This window comes from Euprymna scolopes, chromosome 25, assembly GCF_053919585.1.
Source record: "Euprymna scolopes isolate OS-2025 chromosome 25, ASM5391958v1, whole genome shotgun sequence".
In the NCBI taxonomy this organism is placed as follows: Eukaryota; Metazoa; Mollusca; class Cephalopoda; order Sepiida; family Sepiolidae; genus Euprymna; species Euprymna scolopes.
Genome location: NC_136506.1, coordinates 52869017 through 52886657, shown reverse-complemented (window position 1 = coordinate 52886657; position 17641 = coordinate 52869017). Strand labels below are relative to the sequence as shown.

Genomic DNA, 17641 nt, shown 5'->3' with positions numbered 1-17641 from the left:
CAATTTAAATTTTATGATGTGAAATGGTTAAATTTAAAATCTATAATTTTTATTATATGCAATATATATATATAAATATATTATATGCAATATATATATATATATATATATATATATATATATATATATATATATATATATATACACTTGTGCCCGATATGTTTATTATGTGTAACTTTGTAAGAATTTATTGTTTACGTCCATATTGATACATATTCTTAATAAACCTCTTCTGATCATTTTCATCATTTTAAAATCTCGGGATACTTGTAATAAAAGAAATATACAGCTATTTATAAAATCTGCAATGTTCAAAAATAATCATACCCCCTTATTTTTTCAGTATTAATCGAATTTCTGACTGTTTGTTTCCTGTTTGATTCTTATTTTGAATGCTTTTATACAACCTTTGATTAATTTCATTTCGTTTTTTGCATTTTTCAGAAATTAAAATGATATCAACTGAAAACCAATAAAAGAATAAAAATTATTAGAATGGGGAAGAAAAAAGAGCTTAGTAATGATCTTAGGACTAAAATTGCGAATTCACATAAGGATGGTTTAGGTTACAAGTCAATTTCCAAGAAATTTGAGGTCCCTACAGCAACAGTACAGAGCATAATCAAAAAATTCCAGAGCCACCACACAACAAACAACTTGATTGGTAGAGGAAGGAAAAGGAAACTGTCTGCTAGAGCCACCAGGAATATTGTAAGAAGTGTTAATGCAAATCCAACCACCACTACTAAGGACATTTTAGAAAATCTGGAGTCTTCTGGCATAAAAATATCAAGGCAAACATTGCAAAGGACTCTGCATGAAAATGGTCTGAAAGGAAGAAGACCAAGAAGGACTCCATTGCACACCGGAAAACACCTTGCAGCACGTCTAAAGTTTGCTAGGACCCATGTGAATTCTCCAGAGTCCGTTTTCTCAAGTATTTTGTGGACTGACGAAACAAAAATTGAATTGTTTGGCCATATGGATGCTTCTTACGTTTGGAGGAAGAAAGGAGAAGCTTACAACCCAAAAAACACCATACCCACGATGAAACATGGTGGTGGTAGCCTAATGTTTTGGGGCTCCTTTTCGGCTAGTGGTCCAGGTAGTTTGGTCAAGATAGATGGAACCATGAAGAAGGAGCAATATTTGGAGATACTCCAGAAAAACATTAGACAGGATGCGGAGAATCTCCATTTAGGACCAAACTGGGTCCTTCAACAGGATAATGATCCAAAACATACTGCCAAAATAGTCAAGAAATGGTTTGAGGATAATCAAATTAATGTTTTGGAATGGCCTTGCCAGAGTCCCGACCTGAACCCTATCGAAAACCTCTGGCACATATTGAAAACTGAGGTTAAAAAGCGGAAACCTAGAAATTTGAGGGATTTGGAGAACTACTGCATTGAAGAATGGTCAAAAATCAGTGTTGATGCTTGTAAAAACCTTGTTGATAAATATCCAAAACGGTTACAGGCAGTTATTAAGAATAAAGGGCATGCTATTGACTATTAGTAAGAGAGGTATGAATAATTTTGAACTAGTGCCATTATTGTTTTTCTTTGTATAATGTTTCAAACTTGCATAATTTATTTATTTGTTGAGTTTAAATTAAATGCCTATGCTTGATTTATTGTTTGAAATCCCTTTAATATTGTCTACCTTCTGGTTTGAGCAATATTCTTATAGAAATCTCAAAGATCCGAGGGGTATGAATAATATCGGGCACAAGTGTATATATATATATATTCTTCTGGGTGCCCGGAAAACTCGTCCCGGGAAAACTTGTCTCCGGAAAACTCGTCTCCAGAGAACTCGTCTCCGGAAAACTCGTACCCGGAAAATTGAAAACACATTTTATGATCGTTCTTGAAGGAGATATTGTTTTTTAAAATAGACTATAGCTCCCATAATATTTAAAAAAATATATATTTTTACTTGTTTAATGTTTTTTTTTTTTTAATAAAATCGATTTTCTAAGTGTCCGTTTTCTACCTAACTGGCTAAGTTCTTAGTGGTTTCACTTATTTTAAAACGTTTATTATGTTCATACAAAGTTAATTACAATTTTTTTTTGTTCTTATTTTAACGATATTTTTTGGAGTAATAAAAACAATAATAAAAAAAACAAAACAAAAAAAATTAAAACACAGGGAGCGATTCGATTCTTCGTTACTTTTTTGTTTTGGTGTTTTAATTCTGATAGTTTTTTTTGTTATGTTTTTGTTTTCTCTCATACCAAATGCACTCATGCGTTATTTAAAATTATAATCTTATCAATTATCAACATTTATTGTCGTCCTATCAAATTTTGCAAAAATTAACTAATAAATTAAAAGCGAAATATTTTTTTGGCGCGAGAGATGCCATGTGCTAACAATCTTTCGCTAACTCATTTTTAATTTTTTTAATTTTTACTTCAAAATTCTAAAATCAATCATTAAGAGAAAAAGTAATCACTAAATAAATTTATTAATCAATTTTATTGAAAACTCCGCTATCGTTTATCAAGAATCTTTTTAATTTCATGTTTTGTTGGTTGTTTTTCGGGGGGGGGGGAGATATAGTTTTACCCCCCCCCCTCTCTAAATTATATTTTTAAAAATATTAAAATTTATTATTTTCTTTTTAAAACAAAATCTCCCTCAGTAATTTATTTAATTTTCTATTTTTTAGCGATTATCAAGACTCCTACCATCCTGTCGGACATTATTTCTCGTTCTCACGTAACACTCGACATGTTTTTTGTTTATTTTCTGTGTTTTTTTTCTTTTCCAAATAAACGATTCCAAATAAATTAAACAACAAACAGCATAGTCGGCGAGATAGAAAAATCGATTTTACCCTTTTATAAACAACAGTAAATAAGTAAATTCTTTTTATATTAATATTAAAAAAATATGCGGTCTCGTTTATGGACATAATAAACGCTTTAAAATAAGTGAAACCACTAAGAACGTAGCAAGTTAGGTAGAAAACGGACACTTAGAAAATCGATTTTATTTTTAAAAAACATTAAACAAGTAAAAATATTTTTAAAAAATATTATGGGAGGGGGGCTATAGTCTATTTTAAAAAAACAATATCTCCTTCAAGAACGATCATGAAATGTGTTTTCAATCGATATTTATTCAATAAGGGACGAGTTTTCCTACCTAGCGAAAGGGGGACGAGTTTTCCGGGGTCGAGTTTTCCGGAGACGAGTTTTCCGGAGACGAGTTTTCCCGGGACGTGTTTTCCTAAATTCGAACTGGAAGGTATGAGAAATTTAGCATCAGCATTCAAATTTAAATCACCCAATCAAAAAGGCTGTAATAAAATATGACATCAAATTCTTATCAACCAATAAAAGTTCGCATTTCAAGTCATGCAATTATTGACACACTGTCAAAGAAGGAAAGAAAAAGTAATGGGTATCGATTACTTTTTCCAAATATTAAATACAAGGTAACTATGTCAATTAATCGACAAATAAATAATTATATTTATGACAAATTATTATTTCTTTTTAACGTACTATGTGTGATTTTTTCCAACTAATAAATCTAGCTTATCTAGATTACAAATATATTAAAAAGAAGAAGAACGATAACTTGAATATAAGTAAAATAGCAACTTAATAAATACTGAGTTTAAAGAGAGAATGTAAGTAATTTACTGATTTACTTTTCCGAATAATTCGGACAATTCCGTTTCCCGAAAGTATCCTACTGACTCACCCCAACACAGTTAAAATGGTACCATCATAGCGCACCATAGGAGATGATCGGTGATTTCCGATGGAACAAGTCGGACAGAAGAAGGGACCACCTTCCAGAGATTCTGTAGAAGACGGCGCTGAAACAGCCTTTAAACCCAGGGGAAATAAATGTGTTAAAGAATGAACATGTTGGCAACCACCCCGTAATACAACAAGCTGAGCGAACTTTACCATTATTCCCATTGATGAGTATAAACACTTTGTCTAAACTCCAAAAGGTCGAGTGTTATTTGGAGATTTAATAAGCACGCTTTCTTCTGAGGGCGATCGCCCATTATATTGGCATCAACCTCTCTCAAGAACAACAACATTGTACCAAATCTTTCGTAATTTTTCGATATATCTGTGGCTCAATTCCAGAGACTGCAAAAGTTGTGCACGACTGGAAAAATCAGGACACAAATTGTCCGATCCGTAATTATTGATCAACAACTGTGGATTATAAACAATTTGTAAAAAATGATTGGGGGTTAAAATATCTAGACCCCCCCCTTCAGAAGCAGTAATATAAGTAAGCAGTCGATGATTGATCGTCTTTTCCACATCGAAAAGGATAGTTGAGAAATCGAAATAGCAAACTTTCTTTCTACCTATAAATTTTTTCAAACATTGTTCAATTGTTTTTATCATCCTCTCCCATGCACCACCTTACTAAGCCGAATAAAATGGAATGGTGAGATGACCAATGGAAGTTGACTTGAATTTTTCTTTGAATTCGTCCGAAACGAAGATTTCTAATAACAAGATACCAGACGCTAAGAAGGTCTTTGCATTGTCCGAATAAACATGCATTGGAACACCAAACAGATTGGTGAACCTAATAAACGCTAATATAAAGGATCTAATGCGCATATCCGGTAAAAGCTCCAGATGTACGGCACGCAGACTAATGCAAGTACATCTTCACGTCTTCGTCATTGTGATTTACCAAAAAAAAAATAACAGGTAAAGTTAACACGCACTTATTGAAATGGGTGAACAAAATTTGCTCGATGAGTGGGCAGTTGAGAACCCGAGGAAGCTTTATATAGCATGGAATTAAATTTTTTACAAATAATGCAATTGCGTAGAATTTTCTACACAGATTGCCTCCCTTAGGGGATCCGAAATCCAGGTAACCTCAACTATGAAAGAGTTGAATTGGTTCCTAGATGGCAACAATTTAAATGTGCCTTTTTGATTACTAATTCAGTCAAACGATAATGTTTCCCTAGAAGTATAGGGACTTTGACATCAAAGGATGTTAGAATTCTGAATACGACCGCACCAGACCGTCCTTATCGATAAACAAGCTGAGAACTGATACCCTTGGAGGAGCAGTCTTATTAGTGGGTTTGTTCAAATATTCCAATTCATAGGTAAATTCTCCCTTCTACATATAAGAAAAGAGTAATAATTTAGTTTTATGATTAGTATGTGTGTTTCGGTGCTTCAAATTATCACAGAACTTTAACTTCTCGAGGACATTAATCGCCCTGTCCAAAGAAAAAATATCAGCGATATTTATGGGTAAACTGTTCTTGCCAGTACAGGGACCATCAGAAAATATACACGATATGATTTTTTATTCACGTCATTAAGACAAGGCAAAGGAGACACGGGCCAGTCAATGGTATGTCGATTTAACCAATCGGAGCCGTGTACCTCAAAATTGAATAACTGTTCAAACTTAGAGTTAACAAATTTTTGGACGAAGTAATATATTTGAACTGAGGGAAAATTTTGAATTCTAGATTGAAATCATTTGAAATCATTTGAAATCATTTGAAATCATCATTTGTTTTTTATGTCCAGTACACAGTTCTCCACAAAAATGTTCTTAATTTTTTTTCTGTTGAAAACCTAAGATAGAGCCACTTGGGCGTCAGATACAAGAAAAATGGAGTGAACATTGATACGCCTTCATTACATTAGGGACAACTTTTAGAGCCAGATAAATAGCCATAAGTTCTTAGGTAGCAAGGGCCTTCCATTTAATGGGAACCACATTCGCTTTAGCAAATAACAGGGAGGATTTAGTTCCTTGTTTTACATAAAGGAAAAACTCGTCTGCATGTTTAGATGCATCGCAAAAGCATATAAACTCCATCATCACACAACTTAAGGTCACTTTATTTGCTTCACTCTGTTGCAAGAGCTTGCCAAGAGGCTGTAAAATTGACAGGAATCTCCTGATCCCAGGGCAGTTTGCTTTTTCATAGTTGGCTTACCAAGATCTTACCTTAAATGGTAACTGGGAGCAGTAAAAATAAAGAATCATATATATTCGAAATTTAAGAAAGAAGCCCACGCTTCTGGTTAACTTCAGCATCTATCACGGTAGGGGCCAGTCTAACCATGTTTAGACTAGGAGAATAACGATATTCCAAGACTTTTTCAAAGGTAATAAGAGGGGAAGTAATGGACCCATATTCTATCAATTTGTTCTGTAATTCAGTGCAGTTAGAATTACAGGACCAAAGATCGAACCCTGCATCCTTTAATCTTTCACATACAGTATTGTACACTGCAAGGAGGGATTTGTAATCATGTCCAGTGGTGACCAAATTACCCACATAAAAATTGGTAGTTATTACAGAAGAAATATTATGAGAATCATATCTCTCAGCATGAAGCTTGAGTATGTAACTGAAGGGACTGGCATTGAAGCCAAAAATGATTGAATTGTGCCTATAGGTACACAATTTCTCATTTATTTTAAGAAATGAACCCAAACTGCTTTTATCCTGCTCGGTACGCAGGCGAATTTGTAAGAAAGAGGTCTCCCGAAAGGACAGTTATTTTTTCTGAAGGCCAATAATAAGTCGAGCAGCTGCGTTGTTAAGTTCACACCAGCACACGCCGCATCGTTAATGAAAAACAACTCTAGCTTTTTTAAAGAACAATTAAAGACGGGACGGATTTTTGTGGTGACTCCAAGGCTCTCCTTAAATATGGGTCTATGAGAAATCTAACAGTATTTGTCGTATTTAACAGGAGTAACAGAGAAAGGTTCAACGCCACTTATTTGTTCATAATCTTCGAACACTTGTAAATATACGTTGTATAAACCTTGTTTCTCTAACGAAATGGCCACCCTCTGCATAATCTTCGAACACTTGTAAATATACGTTGTATAAACCTTGTTTCTCTAACGAAATGGCCACCCTCTGCATAATCTTCAGGGAAGGCACATAATTAAGGTTTATCCGAGCCACATAATATTTCACATCTTTTAGTACAATGCTTTTTTTTTAATTCAACTATTTTCGCTTCATCATACAGAGACTGTTCAGCATTTTCATTGATTCCAACAGAATTTAATTTTTAGTCTTGGAGCAAAATGTCTTCATACCTAAGGCCTTAACGTCAAAGGAAAAAGTAAACCGTAAGCTAAACGTTTTGGTTTCGATTCTCGGTGGTTGCGCACAAGTCATTTTTCAAATAATTACTATACATTGGATCAACATAATCCATAATATAAATCTCACCTTTCTGTTTAAATGTATGTATGTATGTTTGTATGTCTGCTTAAAGCTTTCGACAAAGGCGACGGATTTTCACGAGATCGGTATCATTTTGAAGCACGACGTCTCGGACGACAAATATCGAAAAGTTCGCCACAAACATTAATTCCTTTACCCTCAACTGAGCACTTTTCTACAAGGAGGGGTCGATTTTTGCGAGCTATTCTTGCAAGTCATCGAATCAGTTGGATTGACTTTTTGCCTAATTTTAAGGTCCCGAACTTTCAGTCCCGCCATGGAGCATCAGTAAGACGTCAGATTTTCTTTTACTTTCTTTTCCGCGTTTGTGTCACGGGTTCGAGCTTGCCTGCCTACTACCACTTTTATTTTGCTCAACATACACCTCAAAACACCCGGGCAACGCCGGGAACCAGGCTAGTCTATTATATAAATCTCACCTGTCTGTTTAAATGTATGTATGTATGTATGTATGTATGTATGGATGGATGGATGGATGGATGGATGGATTTTTGTATGTACGTCTGCCTGTATAAAACTTTTGACAGAGGCGACGGATTTTTACGAAATCAGTATCGTTTTTGAAGGGTCATTCGAACGACAAATATCGAAAAATTGGCTAAAAACATTAACTCCTTCGTCCTCAACTAGGCACTTTTCTACGAGGGGTCGCTTTTTTCGCCAATATTTTCGAAAGTCATCCCCTCTTTTCGATTGACTTCGTCACTTCTGGTTTGGCGATGGATGCAACAACAAAGACATCACTTTTTTTTACACGTTCTTTTCCTCCTTCGCGTTATGGGTTCGAGCCTGCCTGTCTACTACCACTTTTTTTCCGTTGCTCAATACACACCTCAAAACACCCGAGCAACGCCGGGAACCCAAGCTAGTATAATAATAAATACAAAATCTGCATTTATCAAAATATCAGATTTAAGTGTATTTTACGACCCGGCAATGCCAGACAACCTGCTAGTGTTAATACATTTTTTATAAGATAATTGCAGCAGTGTAAATTACTAAACCGATAAATCTCCGTTTATTCGCCAACAACATATTTTAATATTTTGCTATAATGTTTGTTTTAATATTTTTGCTGTCTATAATATAAATTTCACCTGTCTGTTTAAATGTATGTATGTATGTATGTATGTATGCTTAAAACGTTCCACAGAGGCGACGGATTTTCACGTGATCGGTAGCGTTTTGAAGCTCGACCCTTCGGACAACAAATATCGAAAAATTGGGTAAAAAAATTAATTTCTTCAGCCTTAACTGAGCACTTTTCTACAAGGAGGGGTCGCTTTTTTCGTGAAAGTAATCCCCTCTTTTCGATTGGCTAGCCTGAATTTAAACCTTCGCCATTTCCGGTTTTGCGATGAACACAATGGCAACGACGTCACTTTTTTCACATTCTTTTCCTCCACGGGTTCGAGCCTGCCTGCTTGCTAACACAGAGTTTTTGCTAAACACACACCTTCAAACACCCGGGCAACGCCGGGCACCCAGGTTAGTCTATTATATAAATCTCACGTGTCTGTTAGTGTGTATGTATGTATGTATGTATGTATGTATTTATGTATGAATGTATATCTCGCTAAAACTTTCAACGCACCCAACAAACACTGACAAAATTGGTATCGTTTAAAAGCTCAGTCTCTTGGCCGACAAATATCCAAAAATTGGCCAAGAACATTCATTCTTTCACAGTCAACATGGAGGGGATGACTTTTTTCGTCGACATTTTTGCCAAGTCATTCACGCCTCGTGACATCGACGTACACATAAAACATATTATTTCAAACTCTCGTGACGTTACAAGTCACGTGGGCGAGACGACTACACTGTTTCCTGTTTTTCACCTCCTTCATAGAGTTCGAGCCTACCTGCTTACTACATTTTATTTTATCAATACCCTTACCAAAATTAATACCCTTACCAATAATTAATACCCTTACCAATAATAATACACTTACCAATAATTAATACCCTTACCAATAATAATACCCTTACCAATAATAATACCCTTACCAAAATTAATACCCTTACCAATAATTAATACCCTTACCAATAATAATACCCTTACCAATAATTAATACCCTTACCAATAATAATACCCTTACCAATAATTAATACCCTTACCAATAATAATACCCTTATCAATAATAATACCCTTGCCAATAATTAATACCCTTACCAAAATTAATACCCTTACCAATAATAATACTCTTACCAATAATTAATACCCTTACCAATAATAATACCCTTACCAATAATTAATACCCTTACCAATAATTAATACCCTTACCAATAATAATACCCTTACCAATAATTAATACCCTTACCAATATTTAATACCCTTACCAATAATAATACCCTTACCAATAATTAATACCCTTACCAATAATAATACCCTTACCAATAATAATACCCTTACCAAAATTAATACCCTTACCAATAATTAATACCCTTACCAATAATAATACCCTTACCAATAATAATACCCTTACCAATAATTAATACCCTTACCAATAATAATACCCTTACCAATAATTAATACCCTTACCAATAATTAATACCCTTACCAATAATAATACCCTTACCAATAATTAATACCCTTACCAATAATTAATACCCTTCCCAATAATTAATACCCTTACCAATAATTAATACCCTTACCAATAATAATACCCTTACCAATAATAATACCCTTACTAATGATTAATACCCTTACCAATAATTAATACCCTTACCAGTAATAATACCCTTACCAATAATTAATACCCTTACCAATAATAATACCCTTACCAATAATTAATACCCTTACCAATAATAATACCCTTACCAATAATTAATACCCTTCCCAATAATTAATACCCTTCCCAATAATTAATACCCTTACCATACCCGGGTATCGCCTGACCTCCGCTAATTAGAAAAAACACACTTTTTTAATTTTAATTAAAAACACACTGATTTTCAATTTTAAGCAAATAATATAATGACCAAACAATATTATATTAATTACATTTTTCAATTAAATTAAAACAAGAATAATTTACAAAAATAAATCGGTTTACTTAAAATAAAAAAGGAACAAGACTCTACAACATTAAAAGTTTTTCTTGACTTGGACTAATGAAAAGTTAATATTTTAGTTACAGTTTGTGTTATTTCGATAACATAAAACAAATTCCAATCGTTTTCATTGAGTGTGTGTTTTTTTTTTTCTGGTCCATTATTTCATTTGGTAAGACACATTTCCCGATATACATTGTTCACGACAGTTTGATGTGGATCAAGATTATTGCGTCTATCAAAGAAACGAACATTTTAAATGACTTCATAATTCGTTTTTATGACAGTAATTTATAAATCTTTCCAATTGCTTTGTGCTTCAAAAATTCTAATTTAGTGTTATAATCAGACAAACCATACAGAGATAATATAACAAAATTACGTTGTAAACTTTATTTAAAATCTTAGGTTCTGCTTCGTCATATTATTATTATTATTTTTTTTACACAGGCATCACCACATTATCAAGGCCAAGAGGCCACTCAAGGATAAGGGTTAAAGAGTGTACAGTAGAAATTGGAAAATATAGTAATCATTAGTAATGAAAAATCGGTAAATTTGTTAACTTATATGGAACGGCTCATCAAGAACTTATTTACGTTAGACTTGAAGACAACCATATTGTACTCAGCCGGAAAGCAGGAAAACAGAAGACAATTCCACAGGCGTGCAGTTCTAAGAAAGAAGCTTTGTTCATGGAATCTACGTTTAGGTGTAGGCACAGATAAAGAGTTGGGGGAATTATTGATAGTGTTTACAGCTAGACGAGTGTTTCTTGTGAAAGTTTGGCGAGGGGGGACCATAGACTGAAGCTCAGTCGAACACTTTCCATGAAAATAACGATACATAAGAGACAAGCTCGCAACATCTCTTCTGTGAGATAGAGGTTGCAGGGAAGGGAAAAAGACATCTCCTATGAGGCTACGAAGTCTATTTTGAACTCTATCAAGGCAGGCCAAGTCCTTTCTCGCAGCTCCTGCCCAGATGTGGCAACAGTATTCCATCCTTGGACGTACCTGACTCTTATATAGATAGAGAATTGCATCAGCAGTGAGATATCTACTGGATCGATAGAAAGATCCCACCATTTTTCCAGTGGCCCTGGCAACAGATTTGATGTACGTGTTCCATTTAAGATCAGGAGTAATTGCCAAGCCCAGAAGCTTGTCAAAACTTGAGGCCTCCTCAAGACGAGAGCCATTCATTTCAATTGATGCCAGATGTGGATGATGTAAAGAGAGAAGCTTGGTTTTAGATGCATTAAAAATAACCAGCCACTCCTTTCCCCATTGTACCGCGTGCTCAAGATCAGAGGAGAGAGAACTGGAGAGAACTTGGTCTTAGATGTGCTACCATAAATGACAGTGTCATCAGCATAAATGTCTCCAAATGATGTAAGGATGTGATTTGGAAGATCATTAATGTAGATCAGGAAAAGAGTTGGGCCCAGATGGACCTCTGAGGGACACCACCATTAATACTATGAGCTTCTGATTTTTGCCCCTCAACTACTACTCATATGAACCTATGAGAAAGTAATGATTTAATAATTGAGAAGACATTTCCAGCTATACCATAGCTAGAGATCTTGTGAAGTAAACCTTTATGCCATACCCTATCAAAGGCCTTAGATATGTCAAGAGCAATTGCTCTAGAAAGGTTGCCTCCGTCGAGAGATTTGCGAATCCTATGGGATATAACTGTAAGCACATCTGCTGTAGATCTAGCAGAACGGAAACCATATTGAGTGTCACTAAGAAGGTTATTTTTGTTCAGATGGTTGGTTACTTCTGTATTTAACACAGATTCAAGCAACTTACTCATGACGCACAGGAGACTTATTGGCCTGTACTGAGAGCGGGATGAGTGATCACCTGAATTCTTAAATACAGGGCATACTGATGAGATTTTCCAGGGTGATGGGAAGCAATTCTCCTTAAGACAACGTTTAAACAGTTTTGTATGTATGGGTGCTAGTTCTGGTTGAAGTTTTTTGAGTACTATAATTGGAATACCGTCAGGGCCAGTTGCTTTACTGGAATCAAGGTTTTTGATTAGCTTGGCAACATCACGTACAGATATTTGTATATCACATAGCGTGTTTTCTGATACAGGAGGAAATATTGGGGGTTGGCAGCCTTGGTTGCAAAGGGTAGAATTAGCTGCAAAGTTCTTGGCTTTGTCTGATGCTGACGAGATTACCTCAGGTCCATTGATGATAGTTGGGATAGAGCACATGCTTCTGTTCAAGATTCTGTTTGCTATTTGCGAAAACTGGTGGGAAGCAAGCCGCTGCTCAGCTATTTTGGACTTGACGGATTGAGCACACAACTCTCTTGCGTTCTTTATTACTTTCTTATAATGGTTGCTGGCAGTCCTGAAAGCGGCTTTAGTTTCCATACATCTATTACGTTGGAAGCAGTTCCACTGATTTCTGTGCGCAATGGCAGCAACACATTCTGGAGAGAACCATGGCAGGCTGTTAGGTTTTTGCTGGAACTTTTTCGAGTGTATGAAACGGTCTATACCTACAATTAACCATTCGGTCAGGTCTGATACTATAGAGGACACATCCTTTTTAAGCATGGAATGTAGAGGCAGATCCGATACAAATGTACGAAAGCTATCCCAGTCACCCCTAGTGTATTGATATACTGTACGATGGAGAGGTACGTCTGGGAACCTATTACATTTCATTTTTATCTTAATTGATACAACAGAGTGGTCAGAAGATCCAAGAGGAGAAAGAACAGAAATTGAACATAGTTCAGGGCAAGTTCTGAGAAAAAGGTCTAGTAGACTCGCATACTGGCCGTCATTGTCGGGCACATGGGTGGGTTCGTGAACAATCTGAGTGAGGTCATAAGTAATGAAGAAATCATGACAGAACCTCCCCTCATCATCGGTCTTGTTTGAGTGGGTCAACCTTCGAGAGGTTAAAACCCAATTACAGGAGACGACACCGGACATATTCTTTCTAAACGAAACTGGAATAGGGCCGATCACTTCCCTAGATGAGTTCATAATTAACGGATAGCCTAACTTAACATCTAAACCTGACCCCCAAGATCGCCATGGGCATGGAATATGTGCCTACATTAAAGATGGCTTCCCATGTGGCAGGGATATCTCTAGAGAAGATCCTAATTTACCTTATATGTGCTTCCGGGTTGCACTTGCTTACACCACTGCATTTATATTTGCCCTCTATCGGCCCCACAACAGCGAAGTTACTATCTTTAAAAGCATATCTGAGAAAATAGACCACATCCTGTCTGCACACCCCACGGCTAACATCCACATCTGTCGTGACTTCAACGTCCATATCGTGGAATGGCTGACCAACTCAAATAAGACGGACGATGAGGGGAGGTTTTGTCATGATTTTGCCATTGCTTATGACCTCACTCAGATTGTTCGCAAGCCCACCCATGTGCCCTATACTACAGGTCAATATGCAAGCCTCCTAGACCTTTTTCTCTCAACTTCCCCTGAGCTATGTTGATGTTCTGTTCTTTCTCCTCTAGGATCCTCCGACCACTCCGTCGTATCAGTTAAAATAAAAATGAAATGTAATAAGTCCCCAGACGTACCCCTCCACCGTACTGTATACCGATACTCTATGGCTGACTGGGATAGCTTAAAAAGGATGTGTCCTCTATAGTATCAGATCTGACCGAATGGTTATTTGTAGGTATAGACTGATTCATACCATCTAAAAAATTCTAACAAAAACCTAACAGCCAGCCATGGTTCTCCCCAGAATGTGCTGCTGCCATCGAGCACAGAAATCACTTTTTCCATAGCTACCAACGTAATAGATGCACTGAGACTAAAGCTGCTTTCAGGAACGCCACCAACCACTGTAAAAGAGTAATAAAAAATGCAAGAGAGCTATATGCCCAGTCTGTTAAATCCAAAGTAGCTGATCAGCGGCTTGGTTCCCACCAGTTTTGGCAAATAACAAATAGGATCCTGAACAGAAGTGTGCGTTCTATCCTAACCATTATCAACGGACCAGAGGTCATCTCCTCAGCTTCAGACAAGGCCAAACTATTTGCAAAGAACTTTGCAGCTAATTCTACCCTATGCGACGAAGGCCATCAACTCCCCATATTTCCTCCTATAACACAGAACACGCTAAGTAACATACAAATACCTGTGCATGAGGTCGCCAAGCTAATCAAGAACCTTGATTCCAGTAAAACAACTGGCCCTGACGGCATCCCAATTATAGTGTTAAAAAAGCTTCAACCAGAACTTGCTCCCATACTTACAAAACTGTTTAAACGTTGCCTTAAGAAGTGCTTTCCAACACCTTGGAAAACCTCATCAGTATGCCCTGTATTTAAGAACTCAGGTGATAAGTCATCTCCCTCTCAGTACAGACCAATAAGTCTCCTGTGTGTGATGAGTAAGTTGCTGGAATCCATATTAAATAGAGAAATAGTCAAACACCTCAGCAGAAATGACCTTAGTGACACGCAATCTGGTTTCCATTCTGCAAGATCTACTGCAGATGTGCTAACGGTTATATCTCACAGGATTAGTGAATCTCTTGACAAAAGCTTCCTTTCCAGGGCAATTGCTCTTGGCATATCAAAGGCCTTCGACAAGGTATGGTATAAAAGCCTACTTGACAAGATTTCGAGCTACGGTATAACTGGAAATATTCTCTCTATCATTAAATCATTTCTCTCTGATAGGTTCATAAGTGTAGTGGCTGATGGACAAAAATCAGAGGGCTGCAGTATTAAGGCTGGAGTCCCTCAGGGGTCAATCCTGGGTCCAACTCTCTTCCTGATCTACATCAATGACCTCCCTAAACACATACTTAAATCATTCGTTGACATCTATGCTGATGACACGACCATCTACGGCAACACATCAAAGGCTATAAATGACAAAGTCCTTTCTGATTCTCTCTCCTCTGATCTCGAGCGCGTGGTTCAGTGGGGGAAGACGTGGCTGGTTACCTACCTTTAATGCATCCAAAATCAAACTCCTATCCTTACATCATCAACGCTCTGATCCCCATCAGCTCTCGTCTGGGAGAGGCCCCGTCTTTTGACAAGCTTCTGGGTTTGACCTTTACTCCTGATCTGAAATGGAACACGTACATCAAGTCTGTTTCCAAGGTCGCTGGAAAGATGGTGGGATCCTTCTACCGCTCCAGTAGATATGTCAATACTGATACAATTCTTTATCTATATAAAAGCCAAGTACGTCCAAGGATGGAATACTGCTGCCATATCTGGGCAGGAGCTGCTAAAAACAGCCTATCCTGCCTTGACAAAGTACAAAATAGACTTCGTGGCTTAGTGGGGAATGCCCTTTTCTCTTCCCTGCAACCTCTCTCCCACAGAAGAAACGTTGCAAGCCTATCTTCGTTTTATCGTTATTTCCATGGCAGGTGCTCGTCTGAACTCCAATCTCTGCCCCCCCCCGCCAATCTTTTACAAAAAAACACCCGTCTAGCTGAATCCACTGTCAAAAACTTTCCCCACTCTTTATCTATGCCTAAATCAAAACATAGATTCCATAAACTCAGCTTCTTTCTTAGAACTGGACGCCCGTGGAACTCTGTTCCGTCTGCCTGCTTCCCTCTTGACTACAACTTGTATGTCTTCAAGTCCAACGTAAACAAATTCCTGATGAACCACCCCCTTAAGTAGACACTTTAAATATCCACACTAACGTACTGTACTTACAATAACCGTTATCCCTGAGTGGCTTCCGGGCCTTGATAAGTGGTGACCACCTTGTAAAAAAAAAAAAAAAAAACGTTGGTAAATGTTCTCAGAAAAAAAAATTGTAGTTCGATTTAATTCCTTTGAGATATTAATGTTATCCTCCAAGAATAATGTCCAAAATTAAGAAAAAGGGAAATAATGCGTCGATGCATTTCCTATATTTAGTTTGGTCGACTATTTGTTTAAAAAGGAAAATTATCCGTTTGTTTGATCTACGTTTCGCCTTTTTATAAGTAGATGCAAAATCTAAGGTAGTCCAGTTACGTAATTTATAACTTTTGAAAGTTAAAATTTAATCCAAGTAACGTGTGCGTGCGTGGGAGGGAGAGAGAGAGAGAGAGAGAGAGAGAGAGAGAGAGAGAGAGAGAGAGAAAGAGAGAGAGAAAGAGAGAGAGAGAGAGTATTTTAAAATTATAAGTGTTTTTTACCTTCTTCATCTTTATAAGTGTCCTTTTTTATCCGTCTTGGTATTCATTTTATTTTATATGTATAGGCATTTTTTTTTTGTTTATCCCATTTGATTTTATTGTATGTTTATATATTATTTTGCCCATCTATTTGATATTTATACATAACAAATAATTAAAACCATTTGATATTTTAAAGTGTTTCAACGCATTCACACTTTTTCTTTTTCTTTTTTTTTTGAATTTCAGATATTCTCCTGGATTCACAGGAAGTTCATCTTATTCGAGAGAAAATTCTTCTTCATTCCATATTTATATTCAACTGCAGATTTCTGGTGAAAAATACGAAAAACTGAGAAACAATGTTCGATTAAAACTTATAATTTTAAATTTTGAAGTCGAATCGCCGACAATTTGATTGAACGTGCGTAATTAAAACCTCCGCGGACCATGGCATATATTAGGTAATCAAGTGTGGCAAGTTTTGCACTTATGCCACATGGAAAAGGTATGAACCGACAATCCCCTTTCAGCAAATTCAGTTGTTTCGGTATCAAATAATTCAAAGAGACGTTATCAGATCGATACATTTACATTTTTATATTTTTCTTCGACCAGTCTCGTGACTACTGTCAATAAAGACGCAGAATTGTGACAGAAAACCAAATACAATCACAAGCTGATATTAAATTGTCATTTTTGACATTCGAACTGATGACTCTATAAATATATATCCGTAAATTTAGAAATGCAGTTAAAACTACGTACTTGAAGTACATGATTGTAGAAAAACTTTCAGTAAATAATAATAATAATAATAATAATAATAATAATAATAATAATAATAATAATAGATATTCAAGTGTGCAAATAAACAAGATTACTCGTTTGCAATAAAACAATGAAAAGAACAGTTTGAAATTTAAATAAAATCCAATATAAAATATTAAAATGTTGAAATGCATAAAATCATAATTTGTATTGAAACATTAACATGTCCAAATGCATAAAATCATAATTTGTATTGAAATGTTAAAATGTCCAAATGCATAAAATCATAATTTGTATTGAAATGTTAAAATGTCCAAATGCATAAAATCATAATTTGTATTGAAACGTTAAAATGTTCAAATGCATAAAATCATAATTTGTATTGAAATGTAAAAATGTTCAAAT

At 35.9% G+C, this 17641-nt stretch overlaps 1 protein-coding gene across 2 annotated transcripts in view; it reads left to right on the top strand.

The window, feature by feature from the left end:
- Nucleotides 1–17610, top strand: part of LOC145247351 (cephalotocin receptor 2-like) — a 115016-nt gene extending 97406 nt beyond the window's left edge. For both annotated transcript variants that reach the window (XM_080109026.1, XM_080109025.1), the window contains exon 4: nucleotides 16715–17610. The gene's annotated coding sequence lies outside the window, so the exon portion shown is untranslated. The remainder of the gene's footprint in view (nucleotides 1–16714) is intronic.
- The last annotated feature ends 31 nt before the right edge of the window (nucleotides 17611–17641 follow it).